General features: G+C 36.6%; 1 pseudogene; it reads left to right on the forward strand.

Moving 5' to 3' along the window:
• LOC119249432 (aspartate aminotransferase, mitochondrial-like) overlaps window positions 1-25646 on the forward strand; it is an 84896-nt pseudogene that overhangs the window by 13230 nt on the left and 46020 nt on the right.

Consider the following 25646-nt stretch of genomic DNA (forward strand, 5'->3'; position numbering starts at 1 on the left):
TGTGATAACACATATCTGAAGAGATGTGAACCTGTGCCTCTAAATCCCATACAATTTTGTCAACCAAAAGAAAAAAAAAAAGAAATAAAATAATTTGAAGCCAGAAAATTAACAGGAGATCCCACACTTGAATGTAACTATCTAATACCTGTATGGATCTTGGACAAAACATTGGGGGTATAGCATACTAGCATGACCAAGTTTTAGGTTTGAGTCCCAGTTTGAATCCTAGTTCTACCACTTAACTGTATAGGTGACTTTGATTAAGTTACTGTACTTCTCTGTAAGTAAGGGGAAATAATAAGAACTCAGATATTTGTGGTGAAAATGAACAGGTACAGAGTAAATATGTATGAATGTTAGTGATCACATAATGGCTCTGTTAATGGCAATGATGATGATGACAATGATAGCAATCAAGGATTACAAAATGGAATAGTTTGTTTATAGCACATTTTCTCTCTTCGTTCTACCCCAAAGCCAATTTTCAATGTATTCTAGCTCATGGAACCTATCATCTTTGAGGAAAGGTAGTAACATATTAAACAGTAAGAAGTACTATTATCCATGGATTCCATTATGGCCCAAACAATGTCCTGGGTCTAACATACATTAAATGTACTTAATCCTGAAAAAACCTAACAAAGTTCTGAGATGCAGATAATTTAAGAAGTAGCTAAAAAAAGATGAGAGCAGTATTTGAAATCTTGCTTGTCTGACTCAGTGTACATGCATTTTCACTTTTTTCCTATAGTGGAATGGTATAAAGATAACTAGACGCATAATTTATTAAGTGTACAGTGATTGCTAGATGTAATAAATTAGAATACTATAGAGTGACAGAAATTGTGAATGCACCAGCGAGTGCCAAAGTAATCTTTCCTCTTTTCTTTATGTGTTATTCATTTTTTTAAAATGACACTAAATTTAAAGGTCGGTTATATGGTTTATAAAAACAATACAGTCGCAAAAAGAAATAAAATAATTTGAAGCCAGAAAATTAACAGGAGATCCCACACTTGAATGTAACTATCTAATACCTGTATGGATCTTGGACAAAACATTGGGGGTATAGCATACTAGCATGATCAAGTTTTAGGTTTGAGTTTTAGGTTTGAGTTAATGCTGTTATCTTTGAGGTTTCTGGATATCCACTTTTCATTAATTTATATGCAGATGATTCCTGACTTATGATAGCTTGACTTAGGATTTTTCAGCTTTATGATGAGAGGGAAACTGATAAGCATTTAGTAGAAACTGTACTTAGGACTGAAATACACTGCTGAGGGGAGCTGCAGGTGAGTCAGGAGAGGTCTGTTGTGCCATGTGGGTAGCTCCCTGGCCAGGGATTGAACTCATGCTGCAGAGGCTGTGGATAGCTTCACAGTGCTGTGCTGAACTCCTTGGCCCACCAGAGAGGCCTTTCCTCTCTCTTTTATTGCTGGTCCAATTCTTGAAGAGTTTGGTTCTTACATTCTTTTTTTTTTTACAATTTATTTATTTATTTTTAATTAATTAATTAATTAATTTATATAAGTACTGTGTACAGTCAGAAGCACGTGAGGGTGAGAGAATTCACCAGGGCCAGAGTGGGGAGCAGAGCAGGCAGAAGGACCGAAGTACACTGCTGAGGGGAGCAGCGGGCGGCAGGAGAGGTCTGTGCGCCATGTGGGACCCTCCTCCGGTGGCCGGGGAGCAGCCAGGGATTGAACCAGTGGTGCAGAGGCTGCGGGCATCTTCGCAACCCAGCGCTCAACCGCTGCGCCACTGGGGAGGCCCTGGTTCTTACATTCTTAAGTTGTTTTCTTATGAACAGACTCAGGTTATGCTCTTGGCAGAAATATTACAGGAAAGACTTTGTGTGTTTTTTCAATGTATCATTTGGTACATATCAACCCATCATACATCTCTGATTGATGTTAAACTTGATCATCTGACCATATTGATTTGATATCTGTCAGATTTTCCCATAATGATGTCAATATTTTCCTTTGTACTTGAATAGTATTTTGTAGGAAAATATTCTGGCTTCAACAGCCCTGCCTGAATCAATTGCGAAGGTGATAGTTGCTTACTGGCAATTTTATACTTCTGTCACTTCTTCTACATGTGTTAGTTGTTTGTATTAAGAAAGAATTTTGCTTTTCCCATATTTATTTATAGAAATATGGACTCATAGATTTCAACTTATTTTTAGGTTGTATTTCATTTTCATCATTATTTATTTCAGTACTCAAAATTCCAGATATGGCCAGTGACCATCCCCTTTCTGTGTCTTTTTAATACCTTTACATCATTGTTTAAGAATTTCCTCACCTTTGGTCACAAGCTATTTTATTTTTGTTCTTTTTCTGGTCTAGCTTTGAAATCATTCATTTCTCCAAGGAATCCCATTTCCTTTTTGCGGAGAAGGGTATTTAGAAACCAAGATATGTGAGTTTAGTGTGGTTAGTGCTATCGAGAAATTGTTACTTGGTGGTCCTCATTGGATAGTTAGAAATATATTTGTTCTTACATGTACCCACAAATATACATCTATATAAATGACATGCATAATCATGCTTGTAATAATTTTTATGTAAAGTGTACATATTAAAAATTGGGAAACAAAAAATGGAAAGAGAAGAAAGGCATGGAAGAAAGAGAAAGGAAAGAAGGAAAATGTTAAATAGGATTTTAAAATATAAGGAACAAGTGGTTAGTATATTTTGTTCATGCACTTGTGACTAAATTAGAATTGCACAGGGGAAAAATATAAAGAACAAAACAGGGGCCAAAATATGACCTCTTAGAGTTAGGGCTCTGTTAAGGTGAAGAAATGTCAGAAAGAGGACTTTTTTTGGTATGTAGAGCAAAAAAATCCTTTTGAATAAAACCTGAAGCTGATAGGAATGAAAATTTTGTTTTTCCTTTCTAATTTGGATATTCCAAATATGATTTTATCAGTTACTTGTCCAGCTTGTACAACTCCAGAAGAAAAATTTATTTACTTTTTTCATTGGACTTATGTATAAATCTTGTAGGATATATTATGTTTATTTATATATACATATTTATGTCTATAAACTCCATGAAATATGGTGACAGTGTCAGTCTACAGCAAAAGTCAATGCTTCCTTACGCTCATACCTAGGTTGCACAGGTCATGAAAGTTAGAAAGGGCTACAGGATTCATTCTTAGGCTATAAAGGTAAAGCCATGCAGAGGAAGCCATATGGACTGACAAGAAAAGGCCCCATAAAAATATTAATAATATCACAACAACAACTGTGTTTTGTGTATGCATGTGTTCTAGGAAGATGTATGCAAATGTAAACAAAACACATTAATTTATTTTCTCTAAAGCATAAACAAACATTGCCTTGTTTGGCAGAATCTGCAAAATGCATATTGCTCCCTTTGGCTTTTTCTTTGCTACAATAGAAGTATGTTTTGTATTAGATCCATTGTTACTAGGAAATTAATCCCCAAATATGCCAGTGTGGCTTCCGTAGTATTGAGAATCCCTATTTCTTATGGGAAAAAACGCAGCCTTAGCTAAATACATCAGTACCTGGAAATTAAAAATAAAAAATATATAAATTCTTCCCTTGAAGTGGAACTCAGTGGACATGCTAGAAGATTCTGGAAAAGTGGGATGCTTTGAGCACCATAAATTGCTGGGAGCTCTTGGTCAGTTACATGATACTGAACCACAATGTATCTAAGAGACATAAAATGGGGCATCACATGAGGGGTGGTTTACTTGCAAAGTTGTAGGAAGAATAAACCTGAGAACTCTGAGATTGTATGCTGAAGTCTCTAAAAATAAATATTCTCAGGCACACTTTTTTTTTTTTTAAATCTATACATAGAGAGAGTAACTGAGGTAGTGGATAAAGTAGTGAGTTGGGTGACACATTCAATCTTGACTTTAGCCAAACATTTGACAGAGTGTTTTATAGGAATCAGAGTAATCATTATGTCTGCCAAGGCTGTCACCTGCTGAATGACCTCAGTGACAGAAGTGAACAAATAGTGAGGAAGTATCTGCGCTACAGGTCACAGTAAGTGACTACATTGGTCTCAGTGCAAAGCTTTAGATTCTTGAGTCTTTCACATGACTTTTATTAACTTCAAATCTGTATGCTCTAATAGCTTCTATTTTTTTTTTAGTTAATTTATTTATTTATACAAGAACCAGGGAACAGGCCAGATGCGCGGGAGGGTGAGAGGATTCACCAGAGACAGAGTGGGAAACCGAACAGGCAGACTGAGGAAATACACTGTTGAGGGGAGCAGTGTGCTTCTCTCTTCCCCATGGCAGAAGAGATCTGCCATGCCATGTGGGATTCTTGCTGGCTGGCCGGAATTGAACCTGCGCTGCAGAGGCTGCGGACAGCTTCACAGTGCAGCACTCAACCGCCTGTGCCACCAGGGAGGCCCCTAACAGCTTCTATCTTAAAGAGGTTCTTGAGTGTGGTTTAAAAAGATGTATTTTTGAATACTTCTCTAATAGGACTAAAGTTAAAGAGAATTACAGCTATTGTTTGAGGAATAAGAGCTAAAATGTCCAAAGTTTTGTTATTGAAAAACTGCAGTGCATTTGGCCTGAATTGATGAAACTGACCGTTGTGCTTATATGGAGCTCTGGATACTTTCTCATTGCATGACTATGCGTTCTTGAGGGCTAAGGTTTTATAGTTCTTCCTGTAGTATTCCTTTTTCTGAGTATCTGGGATATCATAAGGACTCAACAAGATTTGTTTCCTGAATGACTCATCATCACATACATCAGTGAAATCCTTATTTTGAATTTGGTACTGACCTATGTGCCACTTTCTTTTTCTGTATGACAAGAGCAGAGGAAAAAAGAAGTATGAATACTCAACTCGATGTGGTGGTGCTTTTTTGGGGTAAGCACACAGCCTGTTTGCTGTCTCTTTAGTGAACAGTGGGTAGGATCAAGTCTCTGCTGACATCATATCCTCTGCCCAGTGGGACCAAAACCCCTTGCATGGCAAGTCTGGGAATTAATGTTGCTGTCACTTGCCTTAGGAAATTAATCCTGATAGAATTACTGATGCAGCCTTCATTTGCACATTTCCCCTCGTGCTTCAAACATCCTAGAGTCCCGTGATAGAAAATAGGAGTTTCAAGACTTGGAACCAGAAATTGGTGAACTTTAAGAAATAATACTGAGCTGGACAGCACAGAATCACACTGATTGGAAATTGTGCAAAAAGGTAAATAATATGAATAAACCTGGAGGCTCCCAAGGAGGATTCAGCAGTTATGGTTGAACACATCTTCCAAATGAAAGACATGAGGAACTCTTCTCTGCAATGGGTGATCTGAAAAATAGGAAGAGCGTTAAAATTGAAAATGAGCTGATGTCTTTTTAAGGGCAGAATGAGAAGATGACTATTTTCTTGACCAGACCGCTGGGAGGTTCTTGGTTTGTTTTTACCTTTGACTAAAGCCATTCCCCCAAATGAAAAAAAAAAAATGTGAAGAAGGTGCTGCAGTTTGTGTGTTGTGTTAATAGCCTAGTAGAAGTACAATACCAATAGCAAGCCAGAAAGAAATCAGATTGTAGATGTCAGATTTCTCTTGTCCAAATATTTCCAGAAAGCATCTTGCCGTGGGGTAAATGCTTGAGTTTTGGTTAGAATTAGGTAGAAAAAAAATTAATAGGTCTGCTTTTGGAGGCCCCTCTGGTGTACCGCATTTGATTGTTCTTTAGCGCCTTTTATGTGAATACCTTGAAGGATCTTGCAAATGCTCCTTAATTCTCACAATAGTCTTTTTGTGAGCTAGTAATATAGCCTTCAGGTTAAATAACTGAGGGATTGAGTAGAAATGCATCTTATTACTAACTAAAAGGGAAGCTTTTCTATTACCAATTCCCTGAGAAAGTGTGTGTAAAAAATCCCCTTCGAGGGCCCTAAAATTATATAGTCAGATTGGAAGAAAAAGTTGATATTCTTGTTACTGTGTTATAATTGTAGGAGAATGAACTTGGGACACAATATTTAAGAAGTGTAGAACTTTCCTTCTGTTCTTGATAAACTTATCCATTTTTATATGAGCTTTGCCTTTCCTTATCATTTATTTATGTGTCTTTGACCAAAATGAAAAAAAAAGGCTCATAATTTAATATATTCTGTTGTGTGGCCACATCTGATGCCAGAGGGCTAAAACCTGGACTTAACTTCTTGGAGAAGGAAAAGTTGCGTTCGCTGGGCTGAGCTCCAATGAGGATTTTTTTCTCTCTCTATGGCCATGTGTGCTTTGTCCATCTACAGGATTTTAGACCCAAGTAAGTAAACATGGTTTGGAATAATTTATGTGGAGTGTGTTTGGTAAATGACTGAAATTCACTCCAGATTGGAGAGATTTCCTAGGACGACAGCAACCACTCCCTGCTTGCAGTCACTCAAGTGAGCACTGTGTAGGGGAAACCCTTTGCAATCACATACTCCACTGAACTGGGACCAAAGTTACCTGTGCGGTGGAGCTTGGTTCAGGAGCTGTGGAAGTTTATCTAGGAAGTTTGATTTCAGACCAGGGTGTGATTTTCTTGGTAATTTCAATTCTCTGGTCATTACACAATGGGCAAATAAAGTTTTTGAATAGGGAGGTATCACTGATTGGCCTGTGCTTGAAACTTGTCACATGGAATGGTGCCATTTGAAAATGTGGTCAAATGCTCACAGTAAGTTTGAGAAATAATTGTCATCATGCAGTTCTGAATATTAGTTCCCAAGAGCTACTTTGTTGGAAAAAATACTTTTTTCTGTTCTCTCTCTCTCTCTCTCTCTCTCTCTCTCTCTCTCTCTCTCACACACACACACACACACACACACACACACACACACACACTCACACAGTTGGGATCTCAAGAAAATCAGCCAGAAGACTTTAAACTACCCCAGAGAACTTTCACAGAATCCTAAAACCTTGATTCTAGGACATCCTGTGTTTATTATCCAAATTTTATAATTACCTAATTTATTTTTGCTTTTGTTAAACCCTTGAAAACTGCCTCACTACTTACAGAGAGTTTAAGTTTTTTTACTGATGCTTAGACTGGAAAGATTATCCTTAGACTGGAAAGATTAAAGAACTAATTCAGTATATGATCACATGAAAGATAATTTAATTCTCTCTAATATGAGTTGATAAGGTCTCTATATTTACAATCATGTTAAGATTTCCATACCTTTTGGTAGCATACTAGAGTTTATCCACTCCACTGTCTCATATATCCATTTGAAACCTAGTACTTCAGCAGTTAAGAAAATGTGAGAAGTAAAACTCATAGAGACAGTTGTCTTAGTTAAATACACTTGTATGTCATGTATTCTGTTTTGTTTATTCTTTCTTATGGACTGTTTTAATTTTACCCTGATGTGTATAATTAATTCCATTGTCCAAATTCCTTTGAATAAGACTGGCCAAATTGCATTATTATGCTATACAAAAGCATTTGTCACTGGCCCCAGAATATTTTCTTTTACTCTGAGACAACATAGATAGCAAACATATCTTTACTTCTGTCAGTGGTAGACCTTTAAAACACTCAAGTTGAGGCTTCCTAGGGGTCTGACATGCTTTTGGAGGTGCAGAAGCCAGCTCACTTATGTTGTTGAAACAGGAAAAGTTCCCAAAGACCCAGTGAGCTCATTTTTCTCTTCTAACTCCAGCGGGTAATACTGACTACATTCTGAAACCAACGAGGAAAAGTTGCACTTGTTCTGTAGTTCTCTCAGCATGGAGCACATACATTCTTGTCATCAAACCCACAAAGAGAAGGCCCAGGCAGGTGACTAGAATGCAGTCTACTTTCATTGTACTTGTGCTTAGAAAATAAAGGACTTCAGGTCTCCTCACAGGAAGGGGAACGAAACAGTCAAGAGTGCAAACTTTGAAAGTGAAATCACTTAGTTCAAATGCTATTTTGGACACATCTTATCTTATATCCTGAAGGAGTTAATTTTTCTGTACCTCAGTTTATCCATCTGTAAAGTAATGGTAATTGTAGAATCTATGCCACAGATTTATTCTGAGGGTCAAATGAGTTTAGTGGGTATAGAACACAGAGGGGGGCTGGCATGTAGAAAGTTTTATGCAAGTTTTCTTTAAAAATATAAAGTGATAGAGAGTGAGTATTAAATAGCTTCTCTCCAGATAGTTAGAAATTTGCCCAAATTTTGATTTTGATAAAAGTTCAGATTGTAATATTTAATGGGTGTGTTTATTGTCCATCTAGCTTATTCAATTTTGTCACTATTTAGTATCTTCTTTAGTATCATTGTTATACTTTAGTATCTTTGTCACTATTTAGTAATATTTTTACCTGCCTCTCTCCTTATTCAGCTATAATGAACAGAGACACATACTAGTACACTATTCCCACATTGTAGAGTATCACAGAATATAAGAACATTTTCAGATTATGTTCCCTTTGAAGTCTGATCAAAGATTTTATTGTATTCACCGACTGGAAATCTGCCTTGTTTTGAATTTTGTGGCGTCAACACAAAATCATAACGCACAACACAGTATCAACAGCAATAAAGGAGATGTTCCCATTTCCATATACTTTTTAAAAAATCCTCTGACACCCTCCCCAACTTCCTTGACAACTCTGACATATTATTTAGTATGCCTGGTTCTGAATTACTTAGTTATTCAATCTACCATGTAATTTCAAGGAAACACACAGAAGAGGAAACATGGGTTCACCTTATATTATCTGAATACTAGAATCATTTCAGATTGCTTTACTTTTGCTGATGGATTTTTATTATAGTCACCAGGTGGAAATATACCATGCTTTGCATTAAAGCTATAGGGTCAAAAAAGGTTTAAAGGTATCAAAATATTCCCTTGAAGCTATATTTCCTAGCAACTGAGTTTGAATTTTAGCACAATGTTTTCAGTAATTAGGAGCCAAGGGTAGTAACAGTTACTTAACTTACAAATCTGCAGCTGAGTACAGTTCAGAGGGCCGTAACAATAATGGTCTTTAGGTGTTGAGAAAGCTTCTAACCAATATTCACAATCAAAATGTTTATGGAGGAAATGAAGAAAATTTATTGGAATGTAAATATGACATAAATTTTGTCCTAGAAGTGGCGTGTTTATCAATTATGACAACCCCCCCCAAAAAAAATCCCTATGGTTGACATTGTATAAAGGCTTAACACATGCTTTTTTCTAAGAGATCCTAGACAAATCGCCTCACTCCTACTTATAGTCCAAAACTGTTGGTGGCTTATTGATCCTATTTTAAATGATGTTGAGGAGTAAAAATTCAAAAACATATCTATTAACAGCTCAGAAACCCATTCTTTTTCTTTGGGTTCTTTCTTACCAAATTCTAAATTAATTTCTTTTTTTGTTCTATTATCTATGGAAAAAATAATTACTGGTCCACTTATTAAATCATGATGCCAATGTATAATAATAATAATAATAAAGATAATAGCACTAGCTACCACTGAATATTATATTAAACACGATAGTAAGTTGGTTGCTTATTTACTAACAATTTTGAATCTCAAAACAATCCTGAAATGAAAAACGATTTTTTCAATTTAATAGATGTGAAACTGAGGCTTAGAGTTATTAAATAACTTAAAGATTATGTAATTAGATTGATGATAATATTAGAAACAGGATTTCACTGACTCCAAACACTCTTGTACTTAAATATTCTCTCTCTCCCCCTCCATATCAGAATACATTTTATCCATTTGAATTTGATAAGATTCATCTTGAGAAAAAATTGGATTTAGGTACAGGAAGTTCATTCATCATTTATAGTTCCTTCTCTAAGTAGATTTTAAAATGTCCTTGCATCTGGTCAGATTTAAGAAGTGTGGAACTTGAAGCTAATTGCTAATCATACCTCTATCTCCCCCTGATTTTAAACCCACTGATAAAGACATATGGTATTGATAGGCACCCACATATTAGAATGACTTCTGATATCTTAGAACCAAGCCCAAATACTGGTTCCCTACTCTTTCTCCTTGAATGGGACTTACCTGGTCCCAGACGCTGCGGGCAAAGCCTGCCAGGCAGATATGGGTGGGAGATCAGGTCAAGGAGGCAGGATTGCGTTAACAACAACCCTGGCCTAAAACCCAATTCCTCAACTGCGCCAACCAGAGGACTCTTCCTTCTTTCATGAAGAAGGCAGTCAGGAAGATGGAAGCAAGAGCTGAAGTTTCTTCGAGGGAAGCCAGAGCTCCACTTCAAGGAAAAAATAATTCCTTGAAGGGGAGGGAGAACATATTTCCTAACAGAAAACAAATTAAAAAGTTGCATTCTTACTAGATTTGAAAACTTGCAATTCACTCAGAAGTAATTTGCCGAATGATTAATTGCAAGCATTCTGGAGTTGGACAGTAAAGGTTCAAATGCTGTCTTTTTCACTTTCTAGTTTATGTAAGTACATACAGGAAGGTTCTCACTTAACATCCTCGACAGGTTCTTGGAAATGTGACTTTTAGCAAAACAATGTATAATGAAAGCAGGTTCCAAAATAATTGTCATTTCCTTCAACATAGGCTGGAATAGTTTCTTTTTCTCATCAGTGTTATCAGAAAAAAAGTCAGACAGAAAAGACATTATTTAAAGACTAGCTGTTCCTTAAAGTCTCAGTTTATCTCTAGTCCTTAGAGGTGCTGTTGGACTGAAGATTAATCAGACCAAATATGCAGTATAATATATTTGTAGTGATGCACAATCAACATTAAATGCATATATATATGTGTTTCTATTATTAATAAGTAAAAGATTATCTTGAAAAGATGAGTCTTGTTGGTTCAACTTCATCTAACATTTTGAATTCCTACTTTGTGAAAAGCTTAATGTTATTTTATTTAATCTTTGCCAAACTCAGTGTGCCACAATCTCTAGACTGGAAGCTCAGAGATTCTAAATGTCTCCTTCAAGTTTACCTGGCTAGATGGTCCCTGGTAGTCTAGTGGTTAGGATTCCTGTCACAAGTTCACCCAGTTACTAAGCAGAGCAGGATTAAAAATTCATGTTTTTTAACTCTAGTTGGCACTAATCAGTCCTTTTTAGTTCTGATTATGTTTAATTTTTCAGTCCCTGAGTCAGTCTTATAAAAGGAATATGAGCTATTGTAAATAAGAGCTGATAAAAATGACTTGTGACTTAGGAACATATTCCTGAATAAGAAGCACAAACTCAAAATGTTTGTTCTAGTCAGGATGTCAGTAATCCTGTACCAATAAGTTTATTGCTTCTAGGGTGCAGAGATAACTGAGTAATCATCATCCTTACAGACCTTTAGGTTTCTACATTAAATGGACTAAAATAACATGACAGGGCCTCCCTGGTGGCACAAGGGGTTAAGGCGCAACCTATGAGGCTATCCTCAGCCACTGCAGCATGAGTTTGATCCACATGACGCAGCAGACCTCTCCTGACTCGCCTGCTGCTCCCCTCTGCAGTGTATTTCAGTTGATCTGCCTGTTCTGTTTCACACTCTGTCTCTGGTGAATCCTCTCACCCCTCGACACCTCTGGCCTGTACCCCAGTTCTTGTATGCATAGATAGATAAATCTTTAAAAAAAAATTACATGACAGCCTTGCCACAAAATATTTCATAAATGCCACTTCTCTCTCTAAAATTGTCCTGCAATTCTGCAAAATGAGTATATTCAAGAGAAATCCTTAGGCCTTCTAAGATTTGACATACATACAAGTATATGAATAATCTCTCTAGATTATAAATCTTTAGAGTCAAGGATTGGTTGCTATCTGTAGCTTTTCTGTAACACCATGTCATGGAGTGCTTTCATTCTCTTTATAGTTTGACCCTCCAAAATACTTGCTAATTTAATTCAATACAAGAGACTACATTCATAAGACAATTTTAGAACCAACCAAGAAAACAATTACAAAAAAAATAAAACAGTAATTCAGCTCATATTTTGTCGAATACAGTTTAAATTAACTTATCAAACTAGGAAAGAAGTGGCTACAACAAATAAAATGATTCATCTGAGATAAAATATTCAACAAATAAAAATTATTATAGTTTGGGGAATTAACTATGACTTTCTTTTCTTCTAAGGTCTTAGTCTGAAGCCATGCCAATTTTGTATTTGGTGTAGGCAGTAAATTTATCACAGAACTGTTGATAGGTTTAACTATTGGGAATGGGTTGGTGAGCTCAGTCATTCCCTCTGGGAATGAGATTGCTTCATGAACGCTAAAGTGAAAATGGAATGATGCTGGATTGTAGAGGAGAGGAGCCAATGTGGAAAGTCGAGTGCTGTCCCTCAGTTTCTGTGAAGTTCAGAAGCTTTGATAAAACCAGAGGAAAGCTTTACCCCTCAGACATGATGGGGGATTCTGGTGGAAGCAGCGACTCTTGGGATCATGAATGAGTATTGAAATGGGAAAATTTATTTGTGCTCTAATGATTCATGCTTCCTGAGTGGTGAAACTATATATTGTAGCATTCATTTTCATCACAGCTATCAGGGATGCGCACATATGGCACAGTTATGTAATAGATCATCGCGTGTATGTCTTTTACTGCAAGAGAATCAGAAGACACATCCCAAAAGCTCACCTCAAAATGATAGATGAGATTATCCTTCAATTGGGTAATTTTCTCTCAAGTGTCTTGTAGCCATAGGGATTACTCCTTATACATTCGTGTTACATAAATGTTTATTACATTTTTATATTAATTGATTTGTTTCATTTGTTCATATAGTCACATAATTACTGTAATACTAGCCCACATTTAGCAATTAGTTTTTAAATAAAGTTTTTGGTTTAAAGAGTACATGCAAAATAATTTTTAAAAACTTGGGAAAAAAACTTCATTGTGTTAATAGAAAATTTGCCATTTAAACTTTTAAGTATATAATTGCGTGGCATTAATTACATTTAAAATGTTGTGCAATCTTACCACTCTTTATTTACTTTTTTTTTTTAATCACACTGAAGTTTCTCTAACCATTAAGCAATAACAATACCCTGTCCCCCCTAAACCCTAATTCTGATCTACATGCTGTTTCTATGAATTTGCCTATTCTAGATATTTATGAGTGGACTCACACAATACTTGTCTTTTTGTGTCTGACTTATTTCACTTAGCGTGATGTTTTCACCCATATTGTAGCATTATCATATTTCATTTCAACATTTTAAAATATTTTATATTAAAGTAATTTTGATATTTTTATTCTGATAATAATATGGAATGAATAGTATAATGAACCTATTTCAACGATTCAGAAAGACAGGGTCAGAGAGATTAAATGAGTCATTCAATTTACCTGGTTACTAGGAGCCAGAAAAGCAGGAGTTCAGTTCTTCAGACTCCAAATCTGGCATTTCTTCCACTGCATCATCCTCATTTTTTCCCATCCTGGATAATCTGTGTATATACTTAATTCCTCTTTTGGCACTTATTTCCTTTTTGTACACTTACATTTTATACATTATTTGCCCCCCAGATATTTAGTCTGCTGTTGCTACTTGGGACTGCCAAAATGACTGGTGGTTTCCTTGGTTATAATCTGAACATGCAACCAAAGTTTTTTTAGAGGAATGAAAGAAAGAGACCAGTATATAATTTTTGCTCATTTATCTTCAGAAATTCTGGTACATAATTGCTTGTTCTAAAACTATGAAGTAAAGAGTCATCTTAGCTAGAAGCAGAACATAACTTTGAAAATATATTTTAAAAGGACGTAACAAACATATTTTTTTAAAAAAAGATTTATCCATCCATTTATACAAGCGCTGGGTGCAGTCAGAAGCACGGGAGGGTGAGAGAATTCACCAGAGCCAGAGCAGGGAACAGAACAGGCAGAGTGATGAAATACACTGCTGAGGGGAGCAGCGGGCAGCAGGAGAGGTCTGCTGTGCCATGTGGATCCCTTGCCAGGGGCCAGGGATTGAACCGGCGCTGCAGAGGCTGCAGGCAGCTTTGCAGCCCAGCGCTCAACCGCTGCGCCACCAGGCGAGGCCCCATAACAATTTTTAAACTACTTTATAATGCTACCCATTTTAAGTAAGGGGGATTGTGTATTTGCAGGAATGAACACAAAATTATATTTTTATTACTGTTATGACAATAATGTTATAATACATTGAAAACAAAAAGGAGTGTGCACACATACATAGGATAGTGTCATTTGCTTTGAATTTCAAGGAAGGGTGATCTTAGTTATTTTCAGAAATCTTAAAGATATTTCTGATTTTAAAATGTCATCTAGCTAACACTATTGAAATATTTCCAAATTTGCCAATAATATGTTATAATTCAGGGAAGTATTAAATATAAAAAAAGAAAAGGTAACTTAAAACTAAGATGGGTAACAAATCCATTGACAGAACTTCTTGAAGAAAGTGAGAATTATGTGGTCAGTGGAAGAGACTGGAAAAACATTATTGATGAATTATGCTCAGCCCATTGAGAAATATTTACGGTGCATCCCACCAAAGAGTCTCTTCCCTATTGTGGATATGCAATATTTTTATCTATCTGGAAGCTATTGCGTGTGTGTGTATGTGTATATGTGTATATAAACACATATATATTTATATTTAGACACACAGATGCATGTGTGTGCATACAAACAATTCTACGATATTCCTTTCTTCTTGTCTGGTTTATTTCATATAGCATAATCCCTCCTAAATTAGCACCTCCATTTCAACATCTAATTGGTGATTTTGACTGTTTATAAACAACTAGGCATAGAATGTGGATATGTGTCTGTTGGGTGGGGGTTTTGAGGGGTAACAGAGAGGTGTCACTGATGGTTTCATGGAGTACAAGGAAAGAGAAAAAAAAGACTCAGAAAGTACAATGGGAGTGCTAATCTGTGATTCTAGTTGTTCTGTACTCCACAAGTTCAAAGAGTTAAAGAGGCAGTGGGTACTTTAAGCTTTTCTAGATAATGCCTACGTTTCATAAGCAGTTACACATGTTAACCTCCAAATAAATTTATGAAGACAGAATCTTTCTGTGACAAACAGAGACATCTCTGAAGGCAGAAATGAAAAAATTCTAAGCAAAGCAAGAAATGGATATAGTAAGATAAATAAGTTTATCACAAAAATGTAAAATGTAACTGTATTCATATCCTAATTGATATAGTAAAGAACAGAAATGATATTAGGGAAAATGAGTCATTGATGCAGAGAATAAATTGGAGAATTTCTTCCCAAATACAGAGAAGAAAATAAAGCAATAGGAATGATGAGTGAGGATAGCATAAATATGGTAGACAAAATAGAGGTATGACATAAAAATTTAAGGCTCCCAAGAAGAAAAGTAGAACAATAGGAATAGTAATAATAAGGGAATCATAACTAAGTAAAACTTCAAGTAAATGGGATATTTCTGAGTCATAGAGTTTGACAAATCTTACTGTGCTTTGAATAAAATCAAAGCAAATAAATTATACCATTATCTTGAGAAGGGAAAATTGCCATAATAATATAAGGAAAAAGGAAGAAATTCAGGCTGATTTTAGAGACGACCTCCTTAACAGTGCTATGAAGACAGAGGAATGGCTGTATAATTTTGAGTGAAAGTATTTGTGTCGTAAAATTGCAAACACCGAATGAGATTTTTATTTGTAATACAAATAGAAAGACTTTTTCAGCTATGTAACACCAAGGAGATATACATATCTCACACACACACACACACACACACACACACACACATTATTTAGGTACTCTAATTTGAAATATTAGTTGATATTTTAGCTCAAGAGCCTAGGAGACTAAGAAGAAACCAAATATAGAACTCAAGAGTGTCAAGGTATAAAGAAACTAGTGAACATTAATTAAAAATAAATTTCTGAATAATTATATATACTTATACATGAATAAAAATAATAACTGTTATTTAAGTATAAATTTTGTAATGAAAATACTAATTAAAATGCTAGATTGCATTAATAAGTTGAGTAAAGTATAGAATGAGCAGTAAAAGAAACATGGGAAGGAGTTACTCAGAATAACTCTTTATATTTTATTTTTCTCATTCAGGAAATAGATTTTTTTTTTTAACCTTACCATATGATTTACATGTGAATTGTTTTTTCTTAAGATTTTATTTATTTATGCATAGAAGAACTGGGGTGTAGGCCAGAGGTGTAGGGGGCGAGAGGATTCACCAGAGACAGAGTGGAAAACAGAACGAGTGGATCTACTGAGGGGAGCAGCAGGCAAGACAGGAGAGGTCTGCTTCACCATGTGGGTTAGTTCCCTGGCCAGAGATTGAACTCAGGCCATCACAGTGTATAGCTGAGACTTAACCCATGGGCCACCAGGGAGGCCCCTCAGGAAATAGATGTTAAAGAATGTTTCCAACTGGGCCTCCCCGGTGGCGCAACGGTTGAGCGCTGGGTTACGAAGCTGCCCGCAGCCTCTGCGACGCCGGTTCGATCCCCGGCTGCTCCCCGGCCACCAGAGGAGGGTCCCACATGGCGCGCAGACCTCTCCTGCCGCCCGCTGCTCCCCTCAGCAGTGTACTTCGGTCCTTCTGCCTGCTCTGCTCCCCGCTCTGGCTCTGGTGAATTCTCTCACCCTCCCGCGCTTCTGACTGTACCCAGTGCTTGTATAAATAAATAAAAAATAAAAATAAAAATAAATCTTTAAAAAAAAAAAAGAATGTTTCCAACTAATTCAAAAGTGATTATAAATAGAAATCAATACGTTATTAACCTGCAACCTACTGGAAAATATTAGAACAAACAAGATGATCACAATTTGTATTTAGATATGTGTTCACATGGAGAAAGAAACTCTCCAGATTGCAAGATTGTGAGCCTATTTACTTATTTATCTTTAAGTTCTTCAGTATTTCCAAAATTTTATTCAAGAGCACTCACACATTTATGATCAGAGAAGTCAGTAAACATCACTTAAAATATTTTTAACAATCAACTTCAGAAAGGAAGAGCGTGGTAGGCACAGGGCGTGTGTCAGGAACCTGCGCCAACTCCAGAAAGGGCTCCAGAGGTCCCTAGGACCTGGGCCAAATCAGTACGATCTAGTAACAGCCTTGAAGAATTTATTTTTGATGTATAAAAGAAAAACAAAACGGACATCAAAAATGCATGAGATTCGTGTTTTAATTTAAAAAGTTCTTTATTCCATTTTTGCCCTTGGCTTAGAAATACTGGGCTGTGTCAGTCAGGATGCTGCAGATTTCTCAATCCTGTATATGAGTCTTTAAAAACAGCCAATGGACTTTTGCGGTGACTGCAGCCCTTTACAATGAAAGGGTGTGCCTGAGCATACTTGTGATGAAGACTGTGGGCAGGGGGTGGAATCAGTGTGTTGTAAGATGAAACTTCAAAAATGTAAAATATTAGATAGCAAAGTTTCTCTTTCTGCAGGATATTCCTTCTCCCTAACCGCAGATTCCAGGGTCATTATTTCACCTCCCTACTTCTAGCATTAAAAAAGTGATTATATTGGGCCTCCCCAGTGGTGCAAGGAGTTAAGCACAGCCCTGCCGCACCTCTGTAGCACAAATTCGATACCCAGCCATCCAGGGAGCTACCCACATGTCACAGGATACCTCTCCTGTCTCGCCTGCTGCTCCCCTTAGCAGTGTATTTCAGTCAGTCTTCCTGTTCTGTGTCCTACTCTGTCTCTGGTGAATCTTCTCACCCCCCACACCTCTGGCCTGTACCCCAGTTCTTGTTTGCATAAGTAAATAAATGTTTAAAAAAAGGTGACTATTTGCTTCACATTTATACAGACTGCAGTTATATGGTATAATCATTTGGAGTAGTTTATTTCTATTGTGACAACCTTTCTGTGGCCTCTGCATTTTCAGAGCCACAAATATTGGGGTGACTTGGATAAGCAAACCTAAATGGAATGAAAATAAGCCACAGAGAACAGTTCTTACGTGCCTGCGAGGTACCTTGTTTTCACTGTGTTATCTGGGATGGTAGAATATTATCCTCAGAGGTAAAGAATTTTTAAATGTATTACTTTCTGTGTCTTATTCTTTTGGGCTTCCTTTTCTTCTGTTCCAAAATGGTTTGTAGGTAAATCATCATTTTCATGGTTAAATAATAGCAAATTGTCTTCAAGGCCTATTCCTAACTCTGTTAGCATAGCCCCAGGGTTTCACAACTCAATCAGTTATCTCTAAATCAACAAAACTTAGCTCTAGAGGAGAGAGATCTGGGAAGCTTTTCTTTTCAATTCTCTCATATGTTTTGTTTTAGTTTAATGTGTTTGTCTGGATACATAGACACCATGGTGATAGGCGTCATAGAAATAAATAGAAATAGACATAGAAAAGAACTAAAAAATAAAATGAAAACTTGGGAAGACTAGTAATGACACTTGTATCAGAGCACTCTCTTTTTTTTCAGAACTCAGTGAGGGGGAAATTAAAAAGGGACTTTGTGTCAGACAGACGAGTTAGTGAATAATTTTTCTAACAGTGTTATTTTGCTGACACTAGACAAAGGGGCCTCATTAGCATGCTGAGACTATTTAACTCTCTAAAATATAGTGCTCTAGCTTTTTGCTTTGCTGGATATTCTTTACGTCTCAATTCAGCTCTAAAATAGTGGTAAACCTGTTAAATGGGTAGTTATGCATGGTGGAAAGAGAAGTCTTGAGAATTAGAAAGAACAGGGTTTGAATTTTGACAGTGATCTTTATTGCCTATGTTATTTATACTCCACAGAGCTTACTTTTTCCACCTCTGAACTGTTCATATTAATACCTACCTCAAATTGTGGCACTTACAAAGAACAAATTAAAATTCCTATCATAGTTCCTGGTAAATAGAAGCTCCCTAATAAGTGTTCATTCCATTCCCCTTTATCTGTATTGCTATAAATCACTTGCTTTCATTTAGTAAAATGAGTGCCCAAGAAGATGAAATGAGACACCCAACCTACTTTGTTCTGCTGTATGATGGTTGTCCCATAAACACGAGAATTATTGTTGGCTCTTACCCTAACTCCTGTTTCTCCAAATCCCAAACCAAGACCATTTTCTGTGCTCAGAGATCCAGTGTGTGAATCCTCCCATCTGACTCCCACAGATGCAGCCTGGCGTCTCTGTTTGAAAACACATCATTAGAACCGATACATCAGATCAGTTAGCTTCGGGGAGAGCAGCAGTCAAGAGCTCAGAAATAAAAGAGCCACACTATACTTTTTAGTAAAACAAAAACACATTGGAATACCTGGAGAGGATCCAAGTGAAGATTTTGATCTGATATTTAAGGCAGGAGTTGGCTGTGTGTTTCCCCCTCTACGTTAAACATGACTCCTAAATGCTATACATTACCTGCTTTGGTAATTGTAGAGAATACCAATAAATATTGATTTTTTATTATTTTACTCCGAGTGACATTAAATCCCTGAAGATAGTGAGTAATAAATTTATTTCTTCTTTATTATTAGTCTATTCATGCTTTCACTGGCCATCCTGGAGGAAGAGGATCCTGAGGAAGGTTTTGAAAGCCATAGCAATGCAATTCTGTCTCCCTGGCTAATGCAGCAGAAAGAAATCTTTCATCTTATGTCAATTCCTTCTGACTTCTGTGATCTACCTAAAGACTCTGATGAGTATTTTTTTGACAGTATTACAATAATTTAGATTAATAAGACTATAGATTTTGCAGGGGAAATAAAATAAATAGATATTTGGTATTGCCATTTCCTGAATACTCTTAAAAATGCCAAGATCAACTCAAAATCCAGCACTGTACACAAGTAGTTTTCATTGTTTTTTTTCCTTCATACTTCTTGCATCTCTTGAGCATCTTATATCATCATATTTCCTAATATTTTTGTTCAGAAAGCAAACAAATTTAGATGTTCTGTTTTAACTTTGCATATAAGCCTAAATCCTCAAATGTCATGTCTTCTTATTTCTAATCAAAATAAAGTTCTGGGAGTAATTGGTGGGAACAACGTGCAAGCAAATGGAATGTCAGAAAAGTCTGTTCTGTAAGGTTGGGCTGTTGCCGTTAGCCCCGGGGTAAAAGTGGCCTATTCTAGAATGAGAAGGCATATGGCCATAGAGATTCCTGGTACTGATGTCCAAAACCAAACTGAATGCATAATGACAACAGTTTGCATCTTTGGATGAGCTGAAGCTGCTTTCTAAACATTGAGCAAATTTTTTTGGGTTGAGAAGGAAGAATCCAAGTGGGGAGAACTCCATTAATCAACCTATATGTGTTGACTGACTACAATGTGATTTTTATGCTGTTCTCATGACAGTGGTGTTTGTCAAAGGAGAATAGCATGGTCCTGCCCAAAGCAACTTACAAGCAAGTTGAATAAACAGAAGAAACATCCTTGAAAAATTAGAGAATAATCGAATGCTATCTATGTGCTATTGACTTTAAGTGTAATAGGACTTCTTAGAAGGGTAGGATCAGTGTTTGCAGAAAGAATTGGGAAAGGTTTCTTAGAAGGACTGAAACTGAGGTTTTAAGAAGGGTTGTGAAGGAGGAAACACATCACGGGCCAAAGAAACAGTATGTACTCCCAATGTAGTAGGATAATGTATATGCCACAATGTGTATGGCAGAGAGGGACCATTGAAATGCATGGTAGGAAGAAGTTTAAATAAAGATGGAAATGTAGGGTTGGATCAGACTGTTTGGATTTGATGTGGCAAAAGGGAAAAGCTACTGAAAGAATTTAAGCTGAATGGTGATAAAAGCTGTACTTTCCAAAAAAATAGTCTAGCAACTATGTATGGATTGAAGTTAACTTGATGTGGGTCTTTAAAAGACTTGTAGTAAAGATGAGGAAAGTATTCCTCATCTAAAAGGAAGTGAACTGGTATGAAAGGGTAAAGATACTGGATTCCAAATTGATCATCAAAGTCCTGGTTTCTCTGGGTCAGAAAAACATCACAGGGGTTAGTGTCAAAAGCTTTGAGAAGTGTGATTTTGAGAACTCAGTAGTATTGCGAGCTTTGAGTATTTTAGTCTTGATTCCTGACTCTGCACTTCAGATAAGTTTGACCGTGGCCAAGTAACGTAGTGTCTCTACCTGCATGTTCTTCACTAGCTATGGTAAGCAATGGTCTTCACCCTTCTATAATTTCATCTTGTTGAATGGAGGCAGATCCTGTGAATAGGATGAGGAATCAGTCTCGTGATTGTTATATTACATGGCAAGGAAGATTTTACAGATGTAATAAAGGATGGATCAATATCCATTGACCTTGAGTTAATCAAATGAAAATTGATACAGATAGTTTTGACCTAGTCACCTTAACTCTTTAAAGGTGGAGGTAGAAGGCAAAGGGCAGAGAAATCAGAGAGATTGAAAGTGTGAGGGGGTCTTCTCCTGGCCTCTGTGGGTTCTACAGTTTCAAGGATGTGAACGAGGAAGAGGACTCGGAGGTTCAGATGAGATGTCAATTTCATGCTGACACCTTGATTGCCTAATGAGACACTAAATATGGAACTCAGCCATACCCTGTCCCGAATTTTGATCTCTAGAATAGGTGCTGTGTAAAGCCACTGAGTTAGTCGCAATTTGTTACACAATAATAGAATGCTAATACACTGACAAACACAGATAAGAATACTTCTGTCACATTGAGAGAAATAAATGAAATCATTTAAATACTGAATGTAAAGTGTTTAGAGCTATGCCTGGCATCTAATAAGTTTACATTAAATATTAGCTATTGTTATTGTTAATCAATGTTAATTTATGAATAGTAGAATTCATTAATAGAAATATGTTCCAAAATTAATAGTACTATCTAAAAGGGATGAGAGATGTAGATAGTGAAAATGGTGTTTCTGGACTCCCTGAATGCATTGATTAACCACTTCTCCTCTTCATGTTAGTAAAGTTTTCATTATTCCAGTTGGCTAACTCTGATTGTTGTAGTTGGAACAGTAGAGTACAATCCTGACTACATTAAAATCACAAATCCATATCTCTAATGTTTTTGGCATCATCAAGAATATCACCAGAACTAAATATTAATACAAGTTCTTAATACAAAGCATTAGCCATCCAACATGTCAAATGACATGTACAGAGATACTATCCATGTACTGAAGAGTGATACTTGAAATATTTAGCAACTAGTTTGACACAGACATTGTAGACAGCCATTGTGGCTGTGCTTCAAAACTGAATACCGACTTGATATGCATTCTAAACATTTTATTCATTTACTGACAATGACTTGCCATTTTGCATCAGCAACCATGTTGGTTGATGGGTTCTTAAGTTAGAATTCCACCATCAATGGCCTCAGTCTACTAGAGCGAAGAGAGAAAAAAAAAGCAAGTCACTGATGACAGCACAGTGATGTATATACTGCAGTAGAAGCACTTGCGAGAAGTCAGAGACTCAGACAGCAAACCTACAAAAGAGAACCCCCTTAGCTCAGCCTCAGCTGGAATCAGAAAATGAGATAATGCTTAGAGCTTGAAATCAGTCATGAGTCTAGATAAGCAGAAATTACCCAGACTTAGAGGGAGGAAATTTCAGGCAGAGGGAAAAGTCTGAGGCAAGCTGGCATGAGTGAGAATAGAATATTTTGTAGAGAATGGCTGGAGTGAAAAGGATATAGAAAACATCATAAAGAGCCATATTAAGGAGTTTGTTTTTATCTGATGACATGAGGAGCATTTTAAATATGGTTCAGAGGAGTTAAAAGTTTATTTTCCAAAGCAAATCTAGCAGTAATGTGGATAAAAGTCTAGAGACATCCAAAATTAAAAGCAGAAATTACCAGTCAGGGTGACACTGTGGTAACACAAGGGACGAATAATGATGACTTGGATCAAGAACATCCTGATGGGAATGTAAGAAAAGAGGATAATTCAAATTATTACATAGAAATAGACTCAAATGGAGTTAGTAATTTATTTAATGTAGGGATAGGAGGCAAGCACAAATTAAAATGGCTTTCATATTTAGAGCTTGGCTGACTATGTGGATGTTCATGCTATTTACTAAGACATACAATTCAGAAAAAGAGGGTGAAAGAGGCCTGCTCAGTTTCAGGTGCTAATGAGACAGTCAGAGTTACCCATGAAGCGATTCAAAGTACTACTTTGGAATACAAACATACTTAGAGGTAATGATTCAGGAGTGCAAAAGACATTTCATAATTTTCAGCTGAGTATTCATTGCCCCTTCCTCCTTTTGTGACAATACCCAAATTTTATTGCAGATTATGGCTCTTCCCCATTCACTCCTTTCTTTCTTTTGGAGGATGTTAGTACGACTTCATACTCTAGGATTGTGACCTAATTAGGCTAAATTAATTTGACACATTCCCCAAACACTACTCTATTGCCTACTCCTCTCTCTCCCCCAACCCTGTACCCCTCCCTCCCCCTTCCCATGCTCCCTCCATGCTCCCCTCCCTTCTGTAATTCCATCTTCTAATCATCTATCCTTCCTCTTTCTCAAAAGAATATATGTTTTTTTTATGCTTTCATCCCTACTTTCTTTCATTTCTTCTATTAATAATCTATGTTGTCCTAACTGGAACACACATTTAAAAATGGCGAAGAGTCTGATATTTTATTCTACTTAATTTAATCAAATTGATAATTTATTCAAATTAACAAGTTGCTTACCATCGTTTAATGGATCATGGATACTAATAGAAGATATGAAACCTCTACATCAAAATGAAGGACAGTTTATTACTCACATAAATTACAGTCTCCAGAATATCATAGTATGTCCCATAGCTCCAATTTCCACAGAGTGACTCATAGAGGCCCAAAAGGTACCTCTACAATAAGTGGGTTACATTACAAGAGTAGAAATCTTTGTTGAGGAAGCCCAGCTCTTTTATAATGAGCAAATAAGCATGGCTGCCTTTGTTCAGGAGGGAAATATTATATCTTCCAAGTCTATAAACAGACATGTTCTTTTATCCAGAAGGAGACACTATGTCTATGCTCCAAACCGTTCTCTTTTAAAATGATAGTTTCAGACAAAGGACAGTCAGTGCCTCACTTCACAAGACATGAACCCATGGGGAATATTTTTCCAACAGGAATCATCAGCATGTAGATGATATCACTCAGATTAAGTATATTTAGTATGTATAACATCTTGGAATTTAAACCCAAAAGACAGTTACATTTTAGGAGTAGATAAAGAGGAGCCTGTTGGGGAAATTAGTGGGGCAGCTAGTGGGAGAAGGAAAACAAAAAGCTTCATGGTTTCATGAGGACAGAATGATCGTCAGAGTGAAATGATAGAGAGAGGCCAGATATGATGTGTCAGTGGTTTTGGCAATTAGAGCATGACTTTAGCAGTGGTGAGTGGAATCCAGAGTGTAGTACGTTGAGGAATGAGGACATGGAGGCAGCAGGAAGAGATACCCCTTTCAAGAAGTTTGACCTACTGAGAGGCAGATATTATGCTAGGCACAATGAAGGATGACTGGGGAGTTAATTACTTTTTCAAGGATTTTGTTTTTTCTCTATGAGAGAAGACACCTATTTCCATGTACATATGGCTATAAGAGTCATCTATGTGGATGCATAACACAACACTCACTCAAGGTAAAACATATGTTTCATATTCTTCAGCATTCGGGTTCAGAATGACAATGTGAGGTGGAAATCACTCCCTGTCCTTGGTACATAGTCTAGGTTGTGGAAAGGGCAGAGCTGTGGGGTCAAATTGACTTACATTCAAACACAGATTCCATAATGTATTAATTGTGGGCTTGTTAGGCTGAATCTAAATTTCTTCATGTTTGAAATCATGCTGATAATAAATAAATTTGGTATTGTCAAGAGCATGTAAAGCACCTAGCAGTGGGCCTGCCACTATTTTTAAATAGTAGAAAGCCTTAAACTACTTTGATTGCAGGGATCATGACCTCAACAAAATTAGTTATATCAGCTTCTATAGAGGCAGTGACAGTTTGGGATGTGAGATTTAAGTCTTGGGTTGCCACCTTCCCCTGGCACTGTCCAGGGGAAGGAAAAACAGATCCTCCACACCTGCCTTATATATACACCTCTGCTCTGAGGGAAGCTTATGAAACAGCCCTGCAAGGCTTGCTTAGCTGTTGTTTTAGCTTGCACAATAAAATTCTTATTTCATGTTTTAAACTCATTAGACAAACTGTATATTCTTTATTCACCTTGGGTAAATCATTCTTTATTCATGAAGACATTTGAAGCCATCTTTCCAGAATTCTAATAGTAATGCTTGCTCTGCTGGTTTGATATGTTCTTGCAGTGCAGTTTTTTTCTCAGAGAGGCCAATGTGAGAACAGGGAACCAAAATGACAATTTAGAGGCCTGTGTAGGCCCAGGATTTGTTTTTTTACTACTTAACATATAAAACTGATTATATTAAATTGAAATTAAATGCATTGTTATGGGACATTTATGACATCTCATTTCAAGAATTGCTGTGAATCCTTTAGAGAGCACTGATTTGCAACCACCAGCCTGTGTCATGAATATAACCTCCAGTATGGTATTTAGCAACTTATTAAACCAAAAAGACAAATATGAAGCTTTTACATTTTTAATTTAAAAGCTTCTAAATATGATTGTTGTTATAGTTCTGCTGAAGTATGTACAGCAGTCTGCATTTTAAACCTCTTAATCTCATTATCATAAT

Source organism: Talpa occidentalis, unplaced genomic scaffold (genome assembly GCF_014898055.3).
Source record: "Talpa occidentalis isolate TD23 unplaced genomic scaffold, MPIMG_talOcc4v2.1, whole genome shotgun sequence".
Taxonomy (NCBI): domain Eukaryota; kingdom Metazoa; phylum Chordata; class Mammalia; order Eulipotyphla; family Talpidae; genus Talpa; species Talpa occidentalis.